This window comes from Mustela lutreola, chromosome 7 (assembly GCF_030435805.1).
Source record: "Mustela lutreola isolate mMusLut2 chromosome 7, mMusLut2.pri, whole genome shotgun sequence".
NCBI classification, from domain to species: domain Eukaryota; kingdom Metazoa; phylum Chordata; class Mammalia; order Carnivora; family Mustelidae; genus Mustela; species Mustela lutreola.
In genome coordinates this window covers 39,617,774-39,643,015 of record NC_081296.1, presented here as the reverse complement: position 1 = coordinate 39,643,015, position 25,242 = coordinate 39,617,774, and the positions used below count along the sequence as shown (strand labels likewise).

The window sequence follows — 25,242 nt, the reverse complement described above, 5'->3', positions numbered from 1 at the left end:
TCGGAAGACGCCCATTGCTCTGTGGGACTCGTAGGCAACTGCCTCTTTGGGAAGCAATATATGGGCCAGGTTTCTCTATCCAGCCCTACCTAAGGGACAGAGGTACAAAGAAGGACAGAGGGGATCGGGGAGATGCCAAATGGTGTGAGGCATGGAGAGGTGTGTGTTAACTCTGAAAAAAGAAAAAAACAAAACAAAACCTAACTGCCTTTCTGCAGCTGCTTAAACACACCCGGGTTGCCCACCTCTGCCAGCCCGCGTCCCTCCTTCCTGATGATAAGCACATTCCCTTCCTTCTCACCATCTGAGCCCACAGGAACCCTCCCTCCTCCGGTGACACAACCTCCTGGGACCGAAGCCATTGGCTACGATGGTCAGGGTGCCTCATCATCCCAGCCACTCAGGGATGGGCTCTGCTTCTGGTCAAAGGGACCAACGCGCAGGCAGGGAAATGCACTGAAAGCCCACTTATCCCCAGCATCACCATTTTAATTGATCATCCGCCCCCACCAGGGCATATCGAGAGAGCCCAGACTGGAGAGGAAGGCTCCAGGCATCAGGATGTGGCCAGAGCTGTTCAGCAATGGGCTCTCTGGGCCATCATGCGGTCACAGCGTCAGGCCCAGAAGCAGACAGAGGGTCACACACACAGGAGGCCCCTGCCACAGACAGGGCCTGCCCCAGGCTATAAACACTTTCCCTCTGGCACTCTGTCCCCAGCCACAAAGCACCCAGAGTGAGCCTAGATATGACCCTGCCAAGCTTGAGGCAGTGTCTCCAGAGAGGCCTCTGTGGCCAGTACGCCCCTGCTGTCCTCCCCAGTACATGCCTTCCCACGGTGCTCAGGCTTGGCTGACTGCGGGAGCTGAGAGAGCACAGGACAACCCTGGGTGACAGAGAGGAGGACGGAGAGCCAGGGACAGATTGTTATAAATAGGCATGTGTGACTGAGAAGGTCACCAGCCAGAGTGAAACACGCCAGAAATTCTCCGAGAGAGAGAGAGAGAGAGACAGACAGTCATCTGAGCATCTCACAACCTCTCTGTCTCAGGAGGGAGAGCTGGAGTGGGTTCCAAGACAAGGCCAAGGTAGGAAAGTGGCCACAGACACCTCCTCATGCCGCCCCAGGACCAGAAGCCCAAAAGGCTCTGGGATTGAAGAGTCACTTTTACATTGCACTGATTTCCTAAAGAGGCTGCCTTTTCTTGGCACACCCAACACTGGCCAAGCCATGTGGAGAGCAAGAGGGTCAGGAGGCACGAGGAGATCCCTTGACCCCTCACCCATTCAAACCCTCCTGCTCCCCAGCCTGGCCCACAGCTGAACTAGTGCATGGCAGCTGAGGGAGAGGCCCCCCACGGAATATCCAGCCATTTCAAGAGACATCTTTGTCACGCCTGGCGAGGGGGTGTTCCTGGCATGTCGTGGGTGGAGGCCAGGGATGTCGCTCAGTGCTCGGCCATGCGCCCGACAGTCGGTCACAACAAAGGATCATCAGGCCCCCCGGCTGACAGTGCTGAGGTGAGAAACCCTGGCCCAGCCCTTTCGCGCGTCCCCTCCACCTCCAGACACCACCTCCTTTCCCCTTCATTTCCAAGGGCCCTGTCGAGGCAGCCAGAGCACACAAGTACTCATAGCTACGCAAATAGCAACTCCTTATTTGCCATGTTTGTTCAGCCAATATTGACTCTGCAGCCTAACACTGGGGCTATTCAGCCGGGGTTTTTCTCCATATTGTTTGAGCAGCATTGGAACAGCCTGTGATCACGGGTGGCAGAGCAGGAAACTGCACCTCCCTCCTAGGTACCCGCCTTCCCCCCGCCGCACCCCCTCCGTGGGACGCTCGGGGAAAGACAGAGGAACTTATGTGCTCGTGGAGTTAAGCGGACCCAAAGCCTGCTCCTCCGCTGAGCAAACACACCGAGGTTCGAGAGGGAGCCTGCTCCCCGGCTAAGTCAACACTCCAGGGTAGCCGGAGGAGCTGAAAAAGGTTACATAGGGAGGCCATCCCCTGGGGTGGGGCCGGGGAATAATGCTGGTAAGGCGGCCCCAGACTGTAAACCAAACCCCTTGCTGCGATCTGCTGGGGGAGGTGGCGGGGGGTAGGCCTGCAGGGGCTGGGGTTCATGGAGCCTGGGTGACTGAGCCGTTGATCCATCCGTCACCCAAGCCCCAGACAAGGGAGGGCCTCACAAAGGTGCGAGATGTTGCATTTACTGGGAACAGAAGTTTAGAGCCAAGGGTCCTTTGTGGGCAAGCTAATGCAGCCACCGTGTTGTGATGATGAAGACCTAGAAAAGCAGCCTCCGTCAGGGCTGGTCCTTGCTGTGAGGGAGCACAGCCACCGGGCGCGAGTTCAGAACAGAGAACAGCCCTCTCCTCAGAACAGCACTCTCCCTGCCAGCTGGGCTCAAGTCCCTGCCACGGGAGCCAACATCGAACATGCTACAGTGAAAGGCTTTCAAACAGAGTCCCGGAGAGGGACAGTGACCTCCATTCATGTCTGGGGCAAGCTGGGATGTCGGGTTCTTCCCGAGAGCCATCCCAGAGGGGCAGAGGGAACAAGGAACAGAAACCAGTGGCCAGGCCTGCACCAGCCACAGGGGTGATGGAAGGAAGGCGGGATGTCCTGCATTCCAGAGGGGGAACCCCGAGGCACAGAAGCACAGCTGTGAAGTAGGTTTGGAACCAAGACTCCCGAGGGGCTCCGGTGAGGGTCACAAGCACAGCCATACTCCCCAGCCCAGGCAAGCAGCCCTGCAGTGAGACCAGACCAGGCACAGAGCCTTCGGAGGAGACAAAACCACATGGAGTCCTTGGACCGGCTTTCCCTTGCCCACAGTAAAGTGAATCTCAGCTTAGCTGTAGGACTGGATCTGGGCCCATCTCATGTCTCTAGGTCAACATTAAACAAGTTGCCAGAATCATCGAGGGGGCATTCTAAAAATTAGCTCTGGCCAGCCCTAGTGGCCTGGGAGCACCAAAATGGTCATTTGCTGAAATTGGTCATTAACATTTCCTACTAACTGCTCTCTCCAAAGGCTTAGAAAATGAGGGGGGAACTCCTCAGAAATCAGCAGTTATGTAGGCCCTTATGACCTGGACTCAAAGCTTCAGAAGCTATTCATTTTTAAAAGTACATGGTGGGCATTTTCTACATGTGGTGGAACACTTATTCAATGCCAAGTCATTCCAGTCTTCCCCCACAGGAGACATGTTTGCCAACGTGCCTGCCGCGCCTGTGCTCACTTCCCTAAGAAGGCCTTCCCACCCACAAGAGTGGTCCCTGCAGCCATGTTTATGCACCTGAATGCACCCTGTTGGAACAGAGACAGACACCTGACTGAGGAGATGCACCCATTGGCTGCCCATTGGCCAATCAGATTCCTCCTGGGAATTTAGGTTTAGACTCTTGGTGTTGGGTCCATGATCTGAGAGATCATATCTCCATGGAGGTGAACATTTTTGGTCCTAGAGAAGGCCAGTCTTCACAGAAAAGATAGAAACAGACCTCCTGAGAGAGAATGAGATTTTAAAAAATAACAAAACAAAACAAATCACAAGGCCCCAGAGAAGGAGGGACACAGAGCACAGGCAAGCAGTTGTCTGGGTCTCTCATAACTTTCCAGTAGTGTCACCCTAAGGTTCTCCTGCACACTGATTGTCAACCTTGCCCGTGGATTCGTGAGACTCCTCATAGCCTTCCAACAGATTCATTATTGTTATTATCAAGAGCTATGTTTATAGTTCTGTTTCTTGCATCAAACAATTATTGAACAAGACACCTATTAAGAAATCACCCCTTTGGAAGCATCTGGGTGGTTCAGATGGTTAAGCATCTGCCTTGGGCTCAGGTCATGATCTTGGGGTCCTGGGATTGAACTCCATTGCAGGCTTCCAGCTCCACGGGGAGTCAGCTTCTCTCTCTCCCTCTGCTTGTGCTCTTTCTGTCTCTCTCTCTCTCTCTCTCACGAATGAATAAATAAAATCTTCAAAAAAAGAAGAACGAAAGAAAGATAAATAAATCACCTGTTTTCTGGACTGGAAGCTCACCCTTTCTTCTTCCTCACCCTTAGATCTTACTTGACTCCTTCCTTCCCTGGTATTTCCATGTCTTCCAAATTTAGTGCTTCCTTTCAGTGCTTCTGTAGTAATAGCCAGCAGGATGGCTCAGGGATCAGCAGATGAGTACTCTGTGTAGCCTAGACTCCACATTCCACTCAGTAGTTTGCTTGCTTAGCCTACTTTAATGGAGGCCATGAGCCCATTTGTCAATAATTAGTCATTCAACAAACATCCATCAAGTTATGTCCCAACCCCAGCAAACATATGTCCAAAAAAAAACTAACTTTAAAAGACCACAGAGAAAAGGCAAGCACGTTTTTTTCCAGGTTCCTGTCACAATAAAAGAACAATTCTGATGTGCCACCAGCCCTAACACAGCCAGGAGCCACAGGCTACAGCAGCAGCCCAGTCAGAAGAAGTGTTGAGACAGGTACAGCCTTTACTTTACTAACTACAGAGGGGTAGTAGTTAACTGTTGCTTATGAAGGAAAATAAACCACCCCCTCCCCCCCAGTGAATCCCCAAGAGAAATGGAAGGGTAGTTGGACCACCTACAACATCAGAGCTTCCCTGAAGGGCCTGCAGGGGTCCAGACTCCAGGCACAGGATACCTGGAGGGCATTCATCTCATCTCATCCCATCCCCTGTGTGGTAAGGCATCTACTGCGTGATCAGGAAACACCTCCCATCCCTATACGCTGCAGTATTGTCCTGCTTCTCAATTTGATTAGTGCTACAGTAATAATAATATAACCACTAACTTACTTAAGATTAACTTTGTAAAACCATCTAACAAATCTGTCTACCTTGCCATTAATGCAATCAACAGTTCTCTCTCTCTCTCAAATCTTCACAGGTATTTTCTTATTTGCATTTTACTTTCCACAGGTAATATTTCTACATTGACATGACCCATGACCCTAGCATACACATCAGGTTGTAATTTACTGTTTGATCTTATCTGCCACTTCTCTATGGGTAAGCAATATCTCTCAGGCTCCCATTCCCTGTGCCTGACCTCTGACCCCACTCAAAGCTCGGTCCAGTTGTTACAGCACGGAATGCCTACTTTTCTCCTTGGTGCCTCTGCTGCAAAGGCTTCTGCCCTCAGAGTGGGGCCTCACTGCAGCCCCCAGGGTTCAACAGCAGCTGGGAAAACCCTTTCCCCCAGGCGTGGCCACCCTAGCTGTAGACCACTGCTCCCTCCAGGGTGTCCCCCACACATCCCGTCACCCACTCTGCCTGCCACAGTCCACTGCCTTCCCAGGTACTGACATACCAGGTACCAGGCTTTCCAGGAACTGAGCTCTCTTTTCCATCTTTGAACATCAGACCTAGCACAAAACATAACACACAGCAGATGTTGAAAATATTAAGCAGAAGAATGAGCGGGGTAAAGAACTAATGCTTTGTGATGAACAAATGAACCCTACGGGCCCAGCTTCCTCCTGCACCTGCTTCCCTTCCACCCATAGCTCTCTGCCAGGACCCTGGAACCTGCACATGCAAGAAGGACCAGGCTGCAGTGATTGGGGGCTGGTTCGGTTAATGTTGTCTTGCCGGAGAAAACCAGCCCAGGACTTTCCCCACCGTTTCCTGTTCCCTCCCACTCATTCCTATCCCAGCTCTGGCTTCCCTTCCCATCTTGCCCAGAATTCTTCCCACCACATTTGGGCCTTTCCATTCTCTTGTTCACTTAAAATAGTATTGAGCATCCGCTCTGTGACCCAGATGCAGAGACAAATCAGAGAGAATCCCTGCCCTCCAAGAGCTCATAGGCTGGTGCGGCATAGCCTGGATATATACAATAACTCTGTCTGGAGTGGAGGTTAGGAACCTGAGTTATAGAGCACCAGCTGCACTTCTGGTCATTCCCATGAGTGACTGATGCTCTGTGCTGTGCTCAGGTCCCTTAGGGGCCAGCAACATGGTCTGATATTTTGGTCCAGAGGTGTTCCTTCGGGTGAAGCACTGCCCTCTTCCTACATCTGCCTTCAAAGGTGAATCCTCAGCCCTACAGGGAACCCCAGGCAGACCCTGAGACTTGGGGATCTGAAGCTCTCCTTCCTCTCTGGGATGGTTAGGGCTCCAAAAAAGTACAAGCTTTCTGGGAGTCGAGACAATAGTAGGCAGGTGAGAGAGACACAGAAAGGGGGCCTGGAGGCTCCAGTGACTCACCGACAGGCAGGCTCATCTTGCAGGAAAGAAGGGGGCGGCAGGGACCAAGGCACTGGCTGACATATCCAGGTCTCAGGGCCCCTCCCTCACCTTATGACCTCGTGCCCTGAAGAATGTCAGAGGCCTCATTCCCAGCCGTCAACCAATCTTCTGATCTGTAAGGGAACCTGGACCCCTCTAATCTGACCTGCTCAGTTTACAGCTAGAGAAACTGAGCCCAGAGAAAAGCAAAAGGACCAAGTCTCTCTTTCCCTTTAATTTTGCATTGGCTCCTGTTTGGCAAAATGACATTGGGATACGTTTATCTCTTGTGATCAAATAACTCCATTTCTGAGAAGCTCCTCTAAGGATATAACCCTTAGCACAGGAAAAGCTTTGGGCACAAAGGTGCTCATTTCAACACCATTCCAACTAAGAATGCCAGAAGAGGGGGCAGGCCAAGTAATTCCCACGATGGAAAACAGGTTGCTACATCTCCACTGAAAAACTGTAATTCAGTCCAACCTTTAAGAAATGGGAAGCTTCTATTATGATATTGGAGGGGAGGAAAAGACATAGATTTTTATATGAGCTTAACTATGTGAGAAAAGCAGCTAAACGAAACCAAGACTGAAAAAAAAATGATTTGCTAGTGTGTTTGACTTGGTCCCTTGTGTATTTTTTAGTAGCTGTTATAGGTGGTGAGATATGAGAGAATCTCCTCTAAGAGACTTTCAGATTGGAAAAAAAAAATTCAATTATATCTTTAAATGATGGTATTGGGGAGCCAATTTGAAGGGAAAGGAAAAGTAGTTCCTAGTAGCCTGGGCAGCTAAAGTTGCTTCTCGTAATTATTACGAAGGCCATTGTCAGAGCCAGCCTTTCCCTACATGATCCTGTAGGACCCCCTGCTAGACACCAGGTTCTCATGGGGTGTATTCATTTATTTCAAGAGAATTTACTAATACCAGCACTATACCAGCCGCTGAAAACACAGGAGTAAATAAGGCAGAGAGGGTCCTGCCTCTGTTCTAAGGAGGGAGGCATTAAAAGGGTCTGCATTTAACTAGCATCAGCTACGATAACAGCCACAAAGAATGTCTATCAATTGGGACTAAGTTTGACTGCCAGGAATAGAAATCCAACTATAGTGAGGAAAATGAGTGAGGGTTCTATCTCTTACATAAAACAAGTCCAAATGTGGGCAGCCCAGCCTGGAGTGATGGCTTTCATGAAGCCTTCAGGGGCCCAGACTATTGCTCGAACATAAAAACATCCTTAATATCCTTTTTTTTTTTAAAGATTGTATTTATTTATGAGAGAGAGACACAGAACACGAGCAGAGGGTAGGGGCATCAGACAGAGGGAGAAGCAGGCTCCCCGCTGAACAAGGAACCCGATGCAGGACTCATTCCCAGAACCCTGGGATCATGACCTGAGCTGAAGGCAGATGCTTAACCCATTGAGCCTCCTAGGTACCCCCAACTTGATACCTTTAACAGGAAGGACTAAGACAGCTGCTAGAGCTCCAGCCATCACTTCTGTGTTCCAGGCAAAATGAAGGAAAGGTGCAAAGAGCAAAATGCAAAGATTAAAAATAGCACTTTCTCAATTTTTCAGTAGCCTTACTCAGCAACTTGCTAGCTGTCAGGAAGGCTGTAAGAGATAGTCTTTTAACTGTACACATTGCTTCCCTGTTAAATCGGGAGTTGATAAAAGAAGAAGGTAATCATGTATATCAGAAAGGAATGAGTAGTCCCTACCCTAGACGATGTTACTAGAGCAGAATACAGAGGGATCCAACCAGGTTAAGGCAGGGGCTCAAGGCCATAACATTTAAGTCAGGATCTAAAGGATACACAGAAGCCCAATAAGCAAAAAGGTTGGGGAAGAGTCCCAGGCAGAGGACCCAGAGCTCAACCCAAGAGGACAACGCTGGTGAGAATTCAGTGAGTCTGCAGGGAGAACACTGAAGTGAGGTCAGGAGAAGTGGCTTCGAGTCCTCACTCTGCAGGAACATCACATGCCCTCCCGAGCCTCTCGGGCTGTAAAGTGAGCAGTCTGCACTCGGATCCTGTGAAATATTTAGTAGGGCCTCTGCTAGGTTACGCGGGGCCAGGGAGGGGGCACCCCGCTCTGTGCCTTAGCCCGATACTGTCAGGGCTTTGGGACAAGGAGGACAGAGGAAGCCCCTGAGGTTTGAAAGCTGGAAGGGGAGTGAAGAAATCCAGACCCACCCCAACCCCACCCCCTGGAGGGTTCAGGGGAGTTCACATCCGTGCACCAGCAGCCTCCCGTTGACCCTGGGACACTCAGATGCAGAAGGACAAGCCCCTGCAGGGGTAGCAGGCAGGAGAGGTAAAGCAACTTGTCCGCATGACGTGTCACCACAGGTGGCCTCTGCCACTGAGAGTTCTCTGAAAACCCCCAGTCTCTGCTGGGGGCTGTGTGACTCCAGTCAGGCCCCACTTGGGGCTCAGTTTCCTCATCTGCACAATGGGGTCATGTGGTTCTGCCAAGGGTCAGCCATCCAGCTCCCTTGCCCAGGGCTGGTGACTTGTTACATCTTCACAACAGCCCGGCCAGGTGCCCTGAGCCCCGGGTTAGGGACAGGTCTGGACCCACGACCCTCTCGGCTCTTCCCACTGCTGCGGCCTGACTTGCAAAGTTCCAGAAAAGCTCATTCCCTGGGCCCTGGTGGACGCCCCATCTCTCCCTGCCCCACTTCACTGCCGAGCTTGTGGAGCAGGGCGGGGTGTCTGGGACCCGGCCACAGCTCGTGGGCAGGGGGCGGGAAGACACCAAAGGAGGCCCTTCACGTTATTACTATTCAGGTCAAAACACCTCCCTGTGTTTAAACAATTACAATCCATAATTAGTTGCCATCACAGTGGAGCAAGCCCACTGTGGTTTCAAAATCACAGTGACTGCTTTATTTAGCTAAAACGACCGCAGCCGGGACCACTGGATCCTCTGTCAAACAAAACATCTCAGCTCTGGTTTCCCAGCGTTCTCGTAGCCAGCCTCTCTCGCAGCCCTACACGCACAAGCCCACCCCACCCACTGCCCGCCCCGGACTCTTCACACCCATCCCAGAACTCTTCTGTAGCTTGTCCTCCTTCTTCTTTGCTTCTCTAAACCCTGTCCATTCCTTTAAAGCCAAGCTGGGGCCTCCTCCTTCAGGAAGGCTGCCCTGACTACTGCAGCGCCATCAGCTTCTCCAGCCTCTCTATTCCCACTGCTTCTCTGTGCGACTGGCTCATTAGCATCTGTGTGTGTCAGCTGAGAAAAGAGAAGGAAGGGAAAGTAGATTGTGGAACAGGAGGGAGAAAGATGGGCCACAGCACGGGTCCCGTAACCTTCTCCTGTGCTCTAGAGAAAAGGGAGGTAGGATGGGTGGGAGGGAGAGGTGGATGGATCCGGGTCAGAGGGTCCTTCCTGCTTGGGTTTAGAGGGTCTCAGCAGGACTAAAGCCCTATCTTGCTTAGGACTCGGGAGGAGAGGCTGGAGATGGAGCCCAGAACACAGCTAGGTTCTCTCCTAGTGATGGGGATCTACATCAGTGCTTTCCTATCTGCTCTGCAAGGCACATGCCACTGAAGTGTGGTCGGAGAGCCAAAGGGTCTCAGCCCACCTCCTGGTATCTAAGCCTCTTCCTCTGACAAAAGTCATGTTGAACTGGCTTCCACTCCAACATTCTCTGGTTCCACAAAACATTTTTAAGATGGGGTGGGGGAGGGGAACACAAGTTCATACTTTGTCCATTTACTTTCTATAGGTTTTGTTTCTTATATTTTTATGTCTAGTGCCATAGAGGCAGGAGGAAGGAGTCAGTGCAGAACTCGCTCAGCAGCTCCCTAAAGTAGCTTCAGGCCAGGAAGTGGGTGACGAGTGTAGGGTGCCTATGAGAAGAGGACTAGGGCCACCCTTCCCCAGAGCGCTGCCACGGCTCCTGTCTGCCACACCCAGTCATGTTGGACAAGCCAGAGAAAGAAGGTACAAGCAGGAGCTTGCCCAGGTTTGAACAGTCCTGCTCCCTGAGGGGCCAGGTGACCTCGGGGTCCTGCCAGGACAAGAGAGCTTCTTCACCCAGACTGCCTGGTCCTGAGCCAGCCATAGTCTCGACAGCAGATGGGGCTGGTGGAGGTCCTCCTTGCAACCTTCATTTGCTTGGGCTGTAAGCCCCCCCCCCCTCCACATAGCTGCCCACGCCCCCCCCACTCCCCAGAGCTATTGCTGTCCTTGGAGAGCCTCCACACCTGACATTCAGTGTCACCCAGGCTCACCTCATGGGACGTTTGCTGATTGATGGACTCCAGCCTGGAGCAGAGGCAAAGACCTGAACTGTGGACTGACCCAAAAGGAAAGGGAATTGGGCTCTACTGAGGAATAGCAGAACGGGTCCAAAAGAGAGGAGTCGGACAGACAGTCATTCTTTCCTAGCCTGCTGGTCCCCCCTCCCCTGCCCCACCATTCATTCATCTGTGCAGGACATGTTTACCCAGCACCAGCCATGTGCCAGGCACAGCGCAAAATGCTGGCCCACAGCGGTGAACACGACGCACTCTCTGACTTCATAGTGTTTATAGACCAGTCAAAAGGGCAGACCTTGAACAAATAATTACACAATGAATTCATTAACTGGTGTTATAACTGATGCTTTGAAAAATTAATAAGCACAGGTGTTAAGAAAGAACAATTTCCAGGAGGAGCTTACTTGTGGGAAGGTCACAGGAAGTTCACAGGAGTGATCTTTCAGCTAAGACCTAAAGATGGTCTTTAGTGGGGAGGTAAGAAAGAGCCAACAGCCTGTGCAAAGGTCCTGGGACAGGAAGGCACATGGAATGTTCCAGAAATCTAGAGAGTCGGCGTGGTTGGTGCTCAGAGCCATTCAGGGAAGAGGGGGTATAATGAGGCAGGAGTAGCAGCAGGACTTCCCGGGCCAGCAAAGAAAGAATCTAGCCTGGGCGGGTAGAGGAGGCCAGGAGAAACTTCAGCAAAGACAGAGCTCTGTACTTTTTCACCTTGACCGTGGCAATTTCTTTCCTGCCATCCCTCTTCTAAAGGACTACAAATCTCAGGACTTGCTTTTACTACCCAGAATTCATGCCATATTAACATCCTACATCTGCACAACTCCAAGAATGATTACAGCATTGTCCCGCCCACTATCTCTTCTCATACTCACAGAAACCTCATCAGCTAGGTGTTTTCAGCCCCGCTTTGCAAATGAAGTCATTAAGACTCCGGGAAATTAATTAACCTGCCCAGAGGTCACCTGCACATTGTTCTTCTGTTCAGGGTATATGGCAGCCTGATGAAAAGGCAAAGAAGAGGAAAAATTAACATTCACTAGGTACGCGTATGCAAATAAGTACAAATAGAAGTGAAGCCTACTAAGAAGGACAATCTAGCGGTAAAGAATATGGTGCATTCCAAAGCCTGTGAAAGTATTTGGGACGAATCTGATTTTCAAAATTGCCTACTAATGGCTACAAGTATAGGTATGGGTATAAGTACAGATACATATACAGATAACGTACATAGAAAACCAGGAGTTGGAATAACCGATTTTTTTCTCCCATAACTTGAGATCTTAAACTGCTCATTTTGGGTAGCTGGCAAATTTTATGGCTCTATGTGAAAGCAACAAAATGGTTCCAAACTATAATTCAGATTCCACAGTTTCATAAGTAAGGAAAAGGTTCGTTCTTTCAGTTAGAAATGCTCACTGTTTCCATGTCCATTACAACTTCAATTAAAATGGTAAATGATAATAACAAGAGCATGAATCCTAGATCCCAAACTCAGGTTTGGAAAAGTATCACTTCCTTCCGTTTCTCGAATGACCCCACTGCAAGGTCCCGAGCGCCCCCACCTCCCCCCGACGGCAGTAGGGATCCACTCTCATTGAGTACCTCCAAAAGCAGACGCAGGATAAGCTTACACGAAGATAGCAGACAGAAACTACATCCGAAGAGAACACCCACCTAGAAAGCAGAGCAGGAGAGTCAGGGGCAGGGATGGGGTGGGGCAAGCCTAGCCTTTCCATATAAAATATTGAGTGCTAGAGTCAGGCTCCACATTAGAAATTTGACACTCAGGCAGAATTCTGCTGCCAGGCTGCAGTGCAAAGCCACAGGGAAAGTGAAATTTGAAAAAATGAATCCTCAGTCCTACGGCAAATTAGTCATTCAGTGAATTGATCATTTGGCAAATTGGCTTTTAGCAAATTGATTTTGGGTTGTCTGGGCTTGCTCCTGGAAGGCCATCCACCAGCCCGTGGAGTATGTGGAGCCTAGTGGGCGAGAACACAGCTCCCAGGGAGCAGGCCGGCTCTGCTCCCAGGAGAGGAAACCCCCAAGCCTGGTGAAGGCCGGGTGAGGAGATGCCATGTCAGGGATTGCCCGGAAGCCTGGCTGTCTTTTGGGCAGCCTTGGGTCTGGGTCCGTGGGAAACCCCTCTGCCACCGGAGTCAGCTGTGCACCAAGACCCTCCGGGTGGAGGAGGGGAACAAATGCATGTTCTGTTCCAGAAGCTGCGATGGGGTCTCTCCACTGAGAAGTGAGAGAGGACTTACCTCTGATCCTACGAGAGTAGCAGCCAAGACCTTTTAGACTCACTGTACCTCCAGCCCCAGCAGCTGGCTTCCTTTGCCATCATTTCCCGGGTTAGAGAGTTTGATGACAGGGGAAGAACGACCAATCCACCCTGGGATGAGAAGCTGGACCACGGGCAGGACCCTCCCCAGACCAAATGTCTTTCTCTCCCACGAGCCTTGAGTGCTGACGATTCACATTAGGCCTCAGCCAATTTACTAATGGTGGCATGCAGTGGACCTTCAAGTCATTTATAGGCAGTTATACCTCAAAGCTGAACCTGTAAAACCCAATGATCCCCTGCACCTTTGTAATCTTCTGCCAAGCTGCCCAAATCTGAGCATCCGCATGAATGCCTGCTGAGGGATGAGGTATACCTGTGCGGCGTCCTGCACTTGAACTATACCCACCTTGGCCCTCCAGATTCACGGCAGGTGGAGGGCTTGGCAGGATTTCCAAAAAAGACACTCATACTTGAGGGGCACCATCCAGTCAATTTCTTTCCTGCCTACGTTTTGCAGCCAGAGCATGCACTCTCCAACACTTCCTCCTACGCTCATGTTTCATGGTTCTGACACCCAGAATCGTCTGGGTTACAACCTCCATGAGTTGTAACAGAATAGAGTCGTGACAAGAGATCAGCCAATCCTGACCAGCACTGACCAGACGTTCAGTGATCACTTCGATCCGCAGAATGGTAAGTTGGCAGGACCCATCTCTGGCTGTCACGCTGAGTAGACATGGCACCAAGGGGTCCCCAAGAAGGGGGAAGTAGGAAGGAGCCCAGAAAGATGGTCTGATGATTTTGATGATAATGAACCGGTGTCTGGGGAAGAGGAGGAGGAGAAACAGGAGTCCTTATAATATTTTAAAGCAGCTTCACTTCATCTTCATAAAGAAGAGAGAAGAAGGAATTAAGAACCCCATGTTGCAGGTGGGGAACTTGAGTCTCATTAAGGTTAAGCACCTAATCCCAGTTCACCCACCCAATCTGAGCACAGATCTTGCATATCCAGGAGCCAGCTCATGGTCATGTGCTGCCCTAGGACTCTCTCCCATGCACACCTTTGCCCCTCCCAGTTGCCACCAAATAACAGGTTGGGGCAGCCTCTGGGGTCCAGAGGACAAAGCAGAAAAACAAGCCTTGACCCTACTCAGTACAAACTTCCCCACCAGAATGGAGAGAAGGGGAGTTCCCAGCACCACAAATCTATGGAGCTAGTGAGTTGTCAGGACTGGTGGCACCCCTGGGCTCCGACACCCTCCGACCCATCAGGCCCAGCCTTTCCTTTCCCCTGCAGGCAGTGCAGGGCAGGGATCACTAGGCTCAAAGGCAAGCTCCTCTTGCAATGTCTGCCCACTTGTTCTGCCCCAAGCACCCAAGCACTCAGTATTTTGTAATTACAGCCTCCAGCGAGCGCTTTGTCACCTTTTGCTGAATTAATGTGTGCATGCACAAATGAGTGAATGAAGAAAACTCTAGCATGTGTGTGTGTGTGTGTGTGTGTGTATAGCACTTCTATTTTTCATATCACCTTTTTATCCACTAGTCCATCTTATCCTTGGGATACCCCTGTGAATGCAGTATTGGAATCCCTGCTTCACAGTTGGAGAAACTGAGGCCCAGAGAGATGACTGCCTCATTCATGTGAGGTAATGGCAGAGCTCAGGCCAGAATCCTAGCCCCAGGCTCCTACTTGAGCACTCCTTCTGGCCTGGATAGGCTCTCCAGGAGAGGAGCTTTGCCCCCCGAAGCCCAGCAAGTCAGAGGCTCCCTCGATGCCCAGCTCACCATCAGAGGTGCAGACAAGGCTGAAGCTACAGGAAAACCCCCAGAGGAAAGAGCTGTCACCCCCCGGACAGGGAGCACTCATGACTTTCCAAACAGGCCTCCACACCTCTCCCGAGTTAGCTCATCATTTCCAGATCTGGATAAGGACTGGAAACCCCCCTTCGGGACCTTTCTGAGGGTGACTCACTCGGGGCAGGGAGGTGGGAGAGGTGAGGCACTCAGATCTCGAATCTCACCAGTCTTCGTGACAAACAAGTGTCTTCTTTGACCTCACAATCGTTCATTCAACACATTTTCCTGACCACGTGTTCTTGGGGGCACTGAGTATCCAGCACCATGCTCAGATCTGTGCAGGTAGGAGGCGACTCGGCAGCCTGCCCCTCACAGGTCTGCACACAGTCCATGACCTCGCCCCTCGTGTCACTGCCATCCCTGCGGCCGAGGGTGCCAGTGACCTTCCTGCTGATGCCCAACCCCAGGCTTGTGTGCCTCGTCTGGGCAACCCTTGGGAATAGCAACCACTGGTTCTTCACTACTGTGCCCTTGACCTCAACCATGCCTCTCCTCCCCCACTGCCCACTCATTTCCCCTCCTCTCCCACTCACTCTTGAAACACTCCCAGGAGTTCTCTTGTAGGCTTTTTTCTCTGTCTTCCTCTATTTACCCCCCTTTTAATCACCCCATCTATAGCACAGGGAGGCAAACACTACCCAACTGTCGTAGACACTAGGGTTAATTCTCCAAACTCCATGAACTGCTTATGGACACCTTCTTCTGGAGGGCTCACGGGCCTCCAAAACCCAGCATATCCACCCCTGACTCACCCTCACAGTGCCCACCCACCCTGCTCCTCCTCTCCCTGATTCTGGCCTGGCGTCAGGGGCTGCAAGCAGGCATCCCCTGGAGCCAGGACCCTGGCAGTCGGCCTCCCTTCCCTACCTCCTCATCTCCACATCCAGATGGTCATCCCACCAGATCACTTCTCCCCACATAGTGCCTCAGAACTGTTACCCTACTCCTGCCACTACCCAGCTTAATGGGCCTCCTCATCCTCCTCTTCTGAACTGGAGAAATGACCCCAGGCCGTCCGGGACCGGGTCCCACCTTCTTCCCAGGCCCCTCTCTACTCACCTGCGTCTGTACTCCAGCAGTAGTGAACACTTCCAATCCCACAAGGGGCCGTACCCTCTCCCCCTGCCAGCTTTTGTGTTTTTCTTTCCTAGAAAGTTCTCTCCCACCACTCTGGGAACCCCACCTAGGGAATTTTACAGCCTCTCCTTCAACACCTAACTCAAACCTTACCTTGTCGGAGAGCCCGTCCCCTCCTCACCTCTCCCAGGCTGGACCAAGCTCCCCCAACTCACCAGATGCACCCATATGGGCCAGCATAGGCCATTGTCACAGCACTCACCGCCCTGAATTACAACCTTATTTATAAGTGTCGTACCCCCTAAACTTGGGCCCTTCAAGGACTGTTGCCTGTTGCTTTTTCTCTGTGCGTCCAGCTCCTGGCAATATCCTGCCCATGGCCCACCTTGGTGAATGGCTAAAAGAATGGATAGTGCAGGTCGGTGAACTTGATGGAATACGGGATGGAACCTGACAGTAGGAGGAGGAACAAGTCAGGAGGAGGAAAAACACCGAGCACGCCTCTGCCAGGCCCTAAGGAGTTCACAACCAGCTCGAGAGAGACGGGACTCTCAAAACACGTCACAAACCAGAATGGCTTACAATGAGCTCTGTGATACCCTTACTCCCTCTGGAGCTCAAAGGGACAGGAGCAGCAGGGGAGCTGAAGAAGGATGGGGAAGCAGCTCGCCTCTGTGCTCCCAGCCTGCCTCCCAGGATCTGAGCAGACAAAGGTCAAAGGGTTGAGGGAGACGGCTTCTCCAGCAAGACTGCACCTTCCAGACCTCTTGGGTTATTGTGGGAGAAAGCTTGGTGCCATCTTTTTGCCAAGGAGCCTGGCTCACTGGTGAGGGTGGGAGAAGGGGCAGGCAAAGCATTCCAAGCAGAAGGTGGACATCCCCAACCCCCCACTGCACCGTCAAGACGCCAGCTTGGAGTCCACTGGCTAGATGATCCGGAAGACTTTCTGACTAGGGATCCAGACGCCAGGCCAGACCTCCTGGCCAAGTGGGAAGGACCAGCGCCCAGAGGCCGGGAACAGCACCGAGAGAAGGCAGGGAGGGCAGGCGGGAGAGCAGGCACCATTACGTCTTCTGTTTGACTCTGGGCCAGCTAAGGTTACATGGACCGACTTGACCTGACCTTCGTCTTTATATGATCCAGGCAAGTGTAAATACTGAGGCATATGCCAACACTAAAGGAAAGCAAGCAAGCCCATGTAAGCATCTAGCACGTCCTAGCAAGACTGCACGTCCAGCTAGTGACCCCGGGGGCCCCTTCCCCAGGGCCAGGCTGCCTCCTGGGTCCGAGCGGTGAAACCTGCTCCTGAAAGCACAGGATATAATGCTGAGAAGGGCTCCAAGCTCAGCCAGCCCCAGCTCCCCATCGACAGAAGCTGAGATCCAAGGAGGGAAAGGGACCTGGAGGGGAATCACACAGCTGCCCAACTCCCAGGACAAAGCTCTCCAAGCCTACGAAGTTCCTGGACCCCACACCCGCACTGTTCTGTAGATCTAGGAAACACTGCTATTGGCCCCACCCCCTTCAGCTTCCACCCCACCCTCCACCAAGGAGAGAAACATGGCTGCATTTCAGCATCTCGGATCCAAGCAACAGGCTGAACAGCCAGAGCAGAATGGTGGAATTTGAGGCCTCAGCAGCCAAAGGCTTGGGGAAGGCCCAAGAACCCTCGGCTCTGTGCGGGTTCTGTGTATCAGTGCCCTTTACATTCGGTGCTGGCCCCCGGCCTACCCTCCCAGCCTCACTCTGGGTCTGACCATGACACCGAAGACAGAGCGAGGCCAAGAGGGAAGGAGCCAGAGGAAGGCCTGCTCTTTAGAGGCCCCGGTGGGGCCCTGGCTCCCGGCCCCAGTCTCTTGGAAGCCCCCCGAGGGTGAGTCTGCATCCACTCGCCCACAACCAGTGACATGGCACAGAGACAGGCCCTGAGCTCTGTCCCTGCTTGAGACCCCAGCACCCCTCCTGCCGTGCTGGCTCCTCCAACATGGAGAGATGGCCCCATGATGGGGAGAGTGGAGACAGGCCTCTGGTGCCCTCTGCTGTTCTGCACTCCTGGCCCACAGCCTGAGGGATGGCACTGAGGCTGGCGGCAGAGACCGGAGGAATGCCACCGGGGCATGGGTTTGCCGCACCATGTCCGTGCCTCTATCTCCTTTCCAGAAGGATCTAGAACAAATGCCATGCTCGCACCCCAGGAAGGGCAGTCAGCATGCACTAGGGTGAGTCATGGTAACCAACAACCACCAGAGTGAAATAGCTTGCAACGGGGAAGCTTTATGTCTTGGAAGTGATTTCTCTGGGTTTGGTGCTCCAAGTTCCCTCTCCCCAGGGTCCCGGCTGAGGGAGCAGCGCCATCTTGAATCTGGCTGTCTCAGGGCAAGAGCCCAAAGGGTCTCGGATGGGCCCTGAAAACTTGCCCTCACAGCTCACTGGCCCCACGCAGCACAAGGGGCCTGCACGTGCAGTCCTACCAGGGGCCCAGCACTCAGGGAGCGAGAAATAATTTGAGAGCAGCATTCATGACTGCTAATAGTTTGTTAGCTTTTGGGGTCACCAAACACGCAATTCATTCTCTCTCCCTCCACCAAGCAAAGTACACTCACTCCTCCCCAAGGAATACAGCCCCAGGGTCTCTGGTGGTGTGTAGGGCTCTCCGTATCAGTGATCAGTATCAATGAAGGTCAGCGATCCCTTTATCGTGTACAGACGAGGCTCCTCTTGATCCAGAGACCAACAACCTAGGGATTAAAGTCACCTGCCTCCCAAACACTCCATATTTGATGATATAACAAGTAGAAGGTAACATCAATGAATACTCCAAGTCAGAAAGGGGAAGAACAGGAGACACACCTCAGCAGAGTACCCCTCCACAGGGATCCTCACATCCCACTGGGCAGACATTTTAAAGGTCCCTGCCTGGGATGGGGGTGTCTTCCTCCACCAGGCAGACTGGAGCTCTCCCTGGGGTATCTCTCGTCTTGGTTCTGTGCACCTCTGCTCCTTGTCACCCAAGTTTCTCCCTACTCAGAACCTGAGGTGTTTGTTAGCCCTGTAATGACCATGCCATGTCCAGATTGTAGCACGACCACAACTGCAACATCCCTTGGGTCTCAGTTCAAATTCCAGAGACAGAGAGAGTGCAGGAGAGGAGGGAAGGAAGGAGGGAGTCTCTCGCCTGATCGCTGAGGTTCTACCATTTAGGACCAGGCATACAAGTCCTAGCCACCATCCAGCTTACGAATGGCCCGTTCCAAAGGGAGCACAGTGCCCACACATTCTGGATTGCACTGGAGGTAGATGGGAAGGCCAGGAACACATGTTTTCTCTGAAACAAATTTCATGGAGTTGCTTCTGAACAACTCTGAAGAAAGCACACAATTCGCGGTGAGAAAGTAAGGTTTGGCTTGCTACCATCACAGACCACTTGCCTTCTTTATTTGTGTAAGTCTGTTTCCTCATCTGTAAAGTGAGGATAATAATCTCCATCCTTACTCCCTCTCCTTTACTCCCCCTTTTGGCCCTTCAGGCCCCAGATAAAACCAATTCCCTGTCGGTTACCTGGGCTGGATCACAACATTCCAGGCTTACGGGGCTGCCTCTCCCAGGGACGTTTGCATTTGTATGAAGAACTCTTGGAGACTGAATAACCAAAGGAGCAAATCTCTAATGGTGAAATGTAAAGTAGTAAGAGAGACCTAAAGGGAAATATTTCAGTAGAAGGAAAGAAGGAGACACAGAGCACTCAAGATCCACCTAGATATGAATCCTACTCTCTATTGTTGACTTTTTCTTTCCTCCTTCATGGGAGAAATGACTCAAAGCCTATCTTGAATGACAACTCTTATTACCAGAATCCTCGGGTCATTTTTAGTGGTAAACTGGCTCTTGAGAGGTATGTGTGGGTGTGGTGCCTGCAAAGGTATGCACCCCTGTCCCCATGCCCCATGTTCTCTCACTTCTGCCCAAAGGTGACTCAGGCCTAGTTTTGATGATGGCAAGACTATTACAGCCCACGGTTCTTGACCGCAGAGAATGAGAGTGCTGGGTTTCCCCTTGGAAAGCTCTGCCTTCCTCCCCACCCCTGCCCTACCTCTTTAGTCCCTGGTCTGTGATGATCTGAAGATGACCTGGGTTGGATGTCATCTTGCCCTGTTTCTGAACCAGAAGTCCCATGCCAGGAATGATTTGCACTATCCTTGTGTCCTCGCACTAGCGGCCCCTACACAGGATTTGGTAAAGAGCTGGCTTTTACCCCAAGCAACAGCACGGACTCCTCTTTGGAGCCTTTGGAGCCACTGCCCACCTGGCTGCCCTCCAGCCTCACTGCCCACTGCCCCAGCACCCTCCTCCTGGGACCTTCATCTGTCCCATCTGTCCCATCATGGTCCAGTCCCTGAGCCTTAAGCAGACAATCCCCTTTGTTCCCACCCATCCTCACTGCCTAACCCTAATCCTATTCCCTAATCCAATCCTCGACCTCTGCCGTTAGGGGCAGACTGCTTACACTCTCTGGACTATGACCTCCCTGTAACATGAGATCAGAGAAAGCAAAACTCCTCAGTTCTAGATCCCTCCTTTTCCCTGTCCCCTTTAAGGTGCATCAAAAACAACAATGGCTAGAGGTGCCTGGGTGGCTCATTCGGTTGAGCACCCGACTCTCAATTTCAATTCAGGTCATGATCTCAGGGTCATGAGATGGAGCCCCACATAGGGCTCCATGCTAGGCATGGAATCTGCTTGAGATTCTCTCCCTTCCTCCCCTTCTGCCCCTCCCCCTACTCATGCGCACATGCACGCGCGCACACACACACACACACTCAAATAAATAAATAAAATATGTTTTTTAAATAGCTAATTTAGGTGCTTTACAGTCTATACAACATGGCTACATTTATTATTTCATTTAAAACCATTGATATCCCCCCTAAGGGGCAGTTATTTTACAGAGGTAGAAACTGAGGCTCAGAGGTGTTAAGTGACTTGTCTAAGGTCACACAGCTAGTTTAAAAAGTTGGAGGCATTAAAACCCAGGTATCCAGACCATGTTTTCCTTCCACTTTGTCCAACGATGTGTCTCCCATACCCTCTGGCTGATGGGTACAATCCTTATTCCCCAGACAGAGCACTTCCCATGCCAGAGTCGGCAAGAATAGACTTAGGGCATAAGTCTTCCCTGGGCCCAGGAACAGAGGGGCAAAGAGCATCAGCACAGAATGGGCTGCCTTGGATCTGAGTGACCCGAAGAAAAGAAAAACGGTGATTTTAGAGCTCATCACATCCTCCTCTATCAGTGGCCTGGACCTCTTTGGAGCCGCAAGGCTGGTTCTAATTCGTAAGGCCAGACTCAACAGGGCCTGTGCTCTCCCAGCAATGGACCGGCGCCTGCAAGTCTCCTCCCAGCGCCCCTTCCCTGGCTCACCACAGCTGCTGCCCAGGATCAGAAGCGAGGTGCATCCTTTCTTCATCTCGGTTTCTCTTCCTGTAAAACAGGAATGATCACCCCTGTCCTGCCACCATTCTCTGGGAGGAAGAATGGAGGAGAGGACAAGAGGGCATGAGCTGGTCTCTTTATAGAGCTGATATTTGAATAGGAGGCACCTGGATGGCTCAGCCGGTTAAACGTTTGCCTCTTGATTTCAGTTCAGGTCATGATCTCAGGGTCATGGGATGGAGCCAAGCACCAGGCTCCATACTCAGCGGGTAGTCTGCTTGGATTCTCCCTCTCCCTCTGGCCCTCCCCCTGCTCTCTCTCTCAAATAAAATAAATAAATCTTTAAAAAAAAAAAAAAAGGTAAGAGTCAGAGGGTCCAAAATGCTACCTGATAAAAGGACTCCAGAGAAGTCAATTCCCTGGCAATTCTGGAGAATTTAATTTTCTAGATCATTAGAATCCCCTTTGATTTCAAGTCTGTGGCCATGAACCCATCTACTGTTCCTGAGAGAGAGCCTCACTGGGCCCGAGACTGGAGATGACTCTGTGGGTATGTGTCATGCTGGGCTGCAGAGCTCCACTATCTAGGGCCTGGACCAGGGGCAACTGCAGCACGTGGCGTCACATGGACCTGGAGCCCAGATGGACTCAGAAGTGGCATCTTCGAACAAATCCCCTGAGAGTTGCTTACATTAGTTTCTTTGGGTTCTTTCTGAAAGAGGTCAAGTACATAAAAATCCCAGTTACATAGGAGCTGTAATTCATCTTATCATGGCATAGAAAGGTGCACTGAAATAAAATGTACGGGAATAACAGTTAGTGTGTGTGTGTGTGTGTGTATACAGAGAGAGAGAGAGTTTAAGAAATTGCTGGCAAGAATTTGTAGGGTACACTAGCAGGCTGGAAATTTATGTAAGAGTTAATGCTGAGTTAATGTGAGTCCCACAAGGCAGCAGGATGGAAACTCAAGCAGCATTCCTACAGGGAAGTCCTGCTGAGGATCCCCTCTTCATTGGAAAATTCGATCTTTGGTCTTATGCCCTTCGACTGATTGGACAAGGCCCACCATGACATAGAGACTAATCTGCTTTACTTAAAGTCTACAGATCTGAACATCCATCACATCTGATACCTTCACAGCAACATCTAGACTGGTTGGTGTTTGACCAACCCCCTGGTCATAGCCCAGTCAAGTTGACATATAAATTAACCATTATGTCACCCTCCCTCACCTTTGTGTGCCCACCTGGCCCTCAGAGGTAGTCGGTCCTGAGCAGATACACAACAAGGATGTATCTTGATTTCTCTCTTATTTTTCTTACCTTCCCATTTTTGGTAACCCCAGTCTCCTGGGAAAAGCCTGAGCCCCATTCAGTGCCACCCAAGCTCACACCTCAACCATGTTCGGTGAGTGCTAGAGAAAGGAGACGAACCTGAACTTGACTCCTGGCCCCCACCACTCAGGGGCCCTGGGTGAGAGGTTGAATCCCTTTGAGTGTGAGTTCTGCGTCTGCAAAGGAGGGGGCGCTGCGTGCTGCTCCCAGTGCAGGGTTTCCTCAGGCTGGATGGGACGATGCATACGTCTGCCATAAAAGATACACCCATCATCTTCGTAATGATTATTTTATTGCTTCTTTGCACACAATTAAAACTCACTAATTCAGACCTATCAGAGAGGGCAGTCAATGGCTGGAAAGTCCACATTAAAAAATAATTTAAAAATAATGTCGTTTTATTACTTTAAAATATATTACTCAATCCCGGCTAATAAAGTGTTATACAGTGAGCCCTTGGGGGCCTTACGTTAATGAACAAATAAGAACAATTTGAGGTTAGTCCATCAATTATTGGTGTGGAAAAGGGAGTTTTCGAAAGTACTTGAAAATGCCTCCAAAGAGTGTACTATCCTCTGTAGATTAAGTGTTTCCCCTGCAATCAACTTAATGCATTTTATTAATTCAACAGCTTCTCACCACCTTGAGTGCTCCAGGCAATTCGGCACGGAGCTGACCAGACGTCCTATGAATTCTGACATGCTGGTAACTGAGTGTAAGATGCTCCGTCAAGTTAGGGCAAGACCTGTTTTTATGCTATCTCCCCTTTTTAGAAACCTTTATCGGGGGGCCATCTCGGCCTGTAGCCCCCAGAGGTGGGACTGTTTCTGTCCAATAGCAGAGGCTGGACTTAGGAGTGTAGGCTCTGGACTGATACAGACCTGGGTTCGAATCCCACCTCTGGTTCTTTCAAGCTGTGTGTCCTTAGGCAAGCCACTGACCCTTTCTGAGGCACAGTAAAGACAAAGACTTTCATCACGAGGTAGCTGTGAGATTAAATCAGTTGTCACTAATTTATCAAAAGAAGCTAAAATATGTGACCTGGTACTTGAGAACGCCCTCATACAGATGACAAATCTAGAGATGCGTCCAGAGGTCACAGGGACGGTCCCAGAGAGGCTCCAGGGGTAAGGTATACTGGAAGTATTTTTCTGGGTGCCAGGCCAGTCCTCGGGAAAGTGATGAAAGTTGCCTGCAGACAGACGATCTCAGGACGGGAGCCCAGGAATTGTCATTACTATTATTAGCAACAAAAATGACAATTTATATTTTACAAGAGCTCTCCGGCTTCTCTCAAAAGCTCCGCTGAGACAAAGTATATTTGACAGAGGTTATGCCAGGGCACGGTTTTTGTCTGCTCCTTCTAGGCCTTCCAAGTCTGGTTTGGGCTCGCTCACCAGAAGCCCATGCGCAAAATGAGCCCAGCCCCTATAAAAAGGGGCACCTCCCTGAGTGTGAGGTGCAGGGTAATTTTCCACTGTGCCTCCACTGTGCCTCTGGGTAGAGAGCCCCAGGGAGCTCATCATGCACTGAGTAAGCATTTCCTCTGTGGAGGGCCTAGAGCTTCAGTGTGGCCTTACTTTGCCCTCAGGGATGTCTGCCAGTGAGGCTGGACTATTGCCTCCACCCCCAGTTTCTTGGGGGGTCTCCCTGGAGGTCACAGAGCTGCTAAGTGCTGGTGGGAGGATATGAAGACACCCTCGGTACCTGCAGCTCCATTCCACCAAGGCTCCTGCCCTTCTGTGGCACCCCTGGTGTGAATTTTGTCACCCCGCTTTGAACAACCCGCTCTTAGAACTGTCTCCACCACCCTTCCTTGAATTCCAGCCACAGGCGGACCCATGTAGCTCTCCTGGAGGGCAGACTGGGACTTGTCTGAGTCTGTCGATACCGTGGGGGCCAGCACCAGGCCTGCACCTGAACAAGGCATTTAACACATAGTCGTGTTGATGGAATTCCAAAGAATTTCCCAGAGGGCCATTGGAGGAACTTTGTACCTATCTGTCTGTTTTACGTGACCCCACTCTAAACACGGCTACTTTTAAGTAGATGGGGGGGGGGCTGTTACCAGCTGGGGCAACCCCAGAGACGGGTGACATTGCCCCAGTCTCCCTCCAGGCTTGGCACCACATCTCAGGAAAGGATGAGACAGGAGCTGAGCCTCCCAACATGGCCGACTGGAGGCAACCCAAGGGCACGTCTGCTCAACAAGAAAGCCCAAATACAGGCCCCTTCCCGAGGGAGTAGGAGCTGCTTGAGAAAGAGGGTGTGATGGCAACTGACTTCACCACACCTCAGCCCCTGACTGTAACCACCCCACTCTGACCAGGGCCCCCAACCCATGCAGCCTGACCACAGCTGGCAAATCAGCAACATAAGGAGAAAGATGGACACCTAGGGGGGGATCAATTTTTAACTCACTCCTCCTCCAAGCAACAAAATTATTTTCTGTAAAAATTATGATATGCAATGAAAAACAGTATTACATGTGCTCTAGAGAGGCCCATTGTCATTTCTTCAGAATTCTCCATAATTGTCATTTCTTCAGAATTCTCCATAACTACTCATGATTTCCAAAGTGTTACATACTCTTAATACATCCAGACATTGTTTCAATCACCTCCTCTTTCTTTCTTCCCCCCTTTCTTTGCTGAGCTCCACTGAATTTAGGTCATTTCAGGTTGGTACAGGTGCCCACTTGAAGTTTCTTTATAA

At 51.1% G+C, this 25,242-nt stretch overlaps 1 long non-coding RNA gene across 1 annotated transcript in view; it reads right to left on the bottom strand.

Annotated features, from left to right (window-relative positions):
• The window catches only part of LOC131835821 (uncharacterized), a 42,675-nt gene extending 17,621 nt beyond the window's left edge, over window positions 1–25,054 (bottom strand). Inside the window, exon 1 of the long non-coding RNA XR_009355373.1 lies at window positions 21,182–25,054. This is a non-coding gene — a long non-coding RNA (uncharacterized LOC131835821). The remainder of the gene's footprint in view (window positions 1–21,181) is intronic.
• Between the last annotated feature and the right edge of the window lie 188 nt (window positions 25,055–25,242).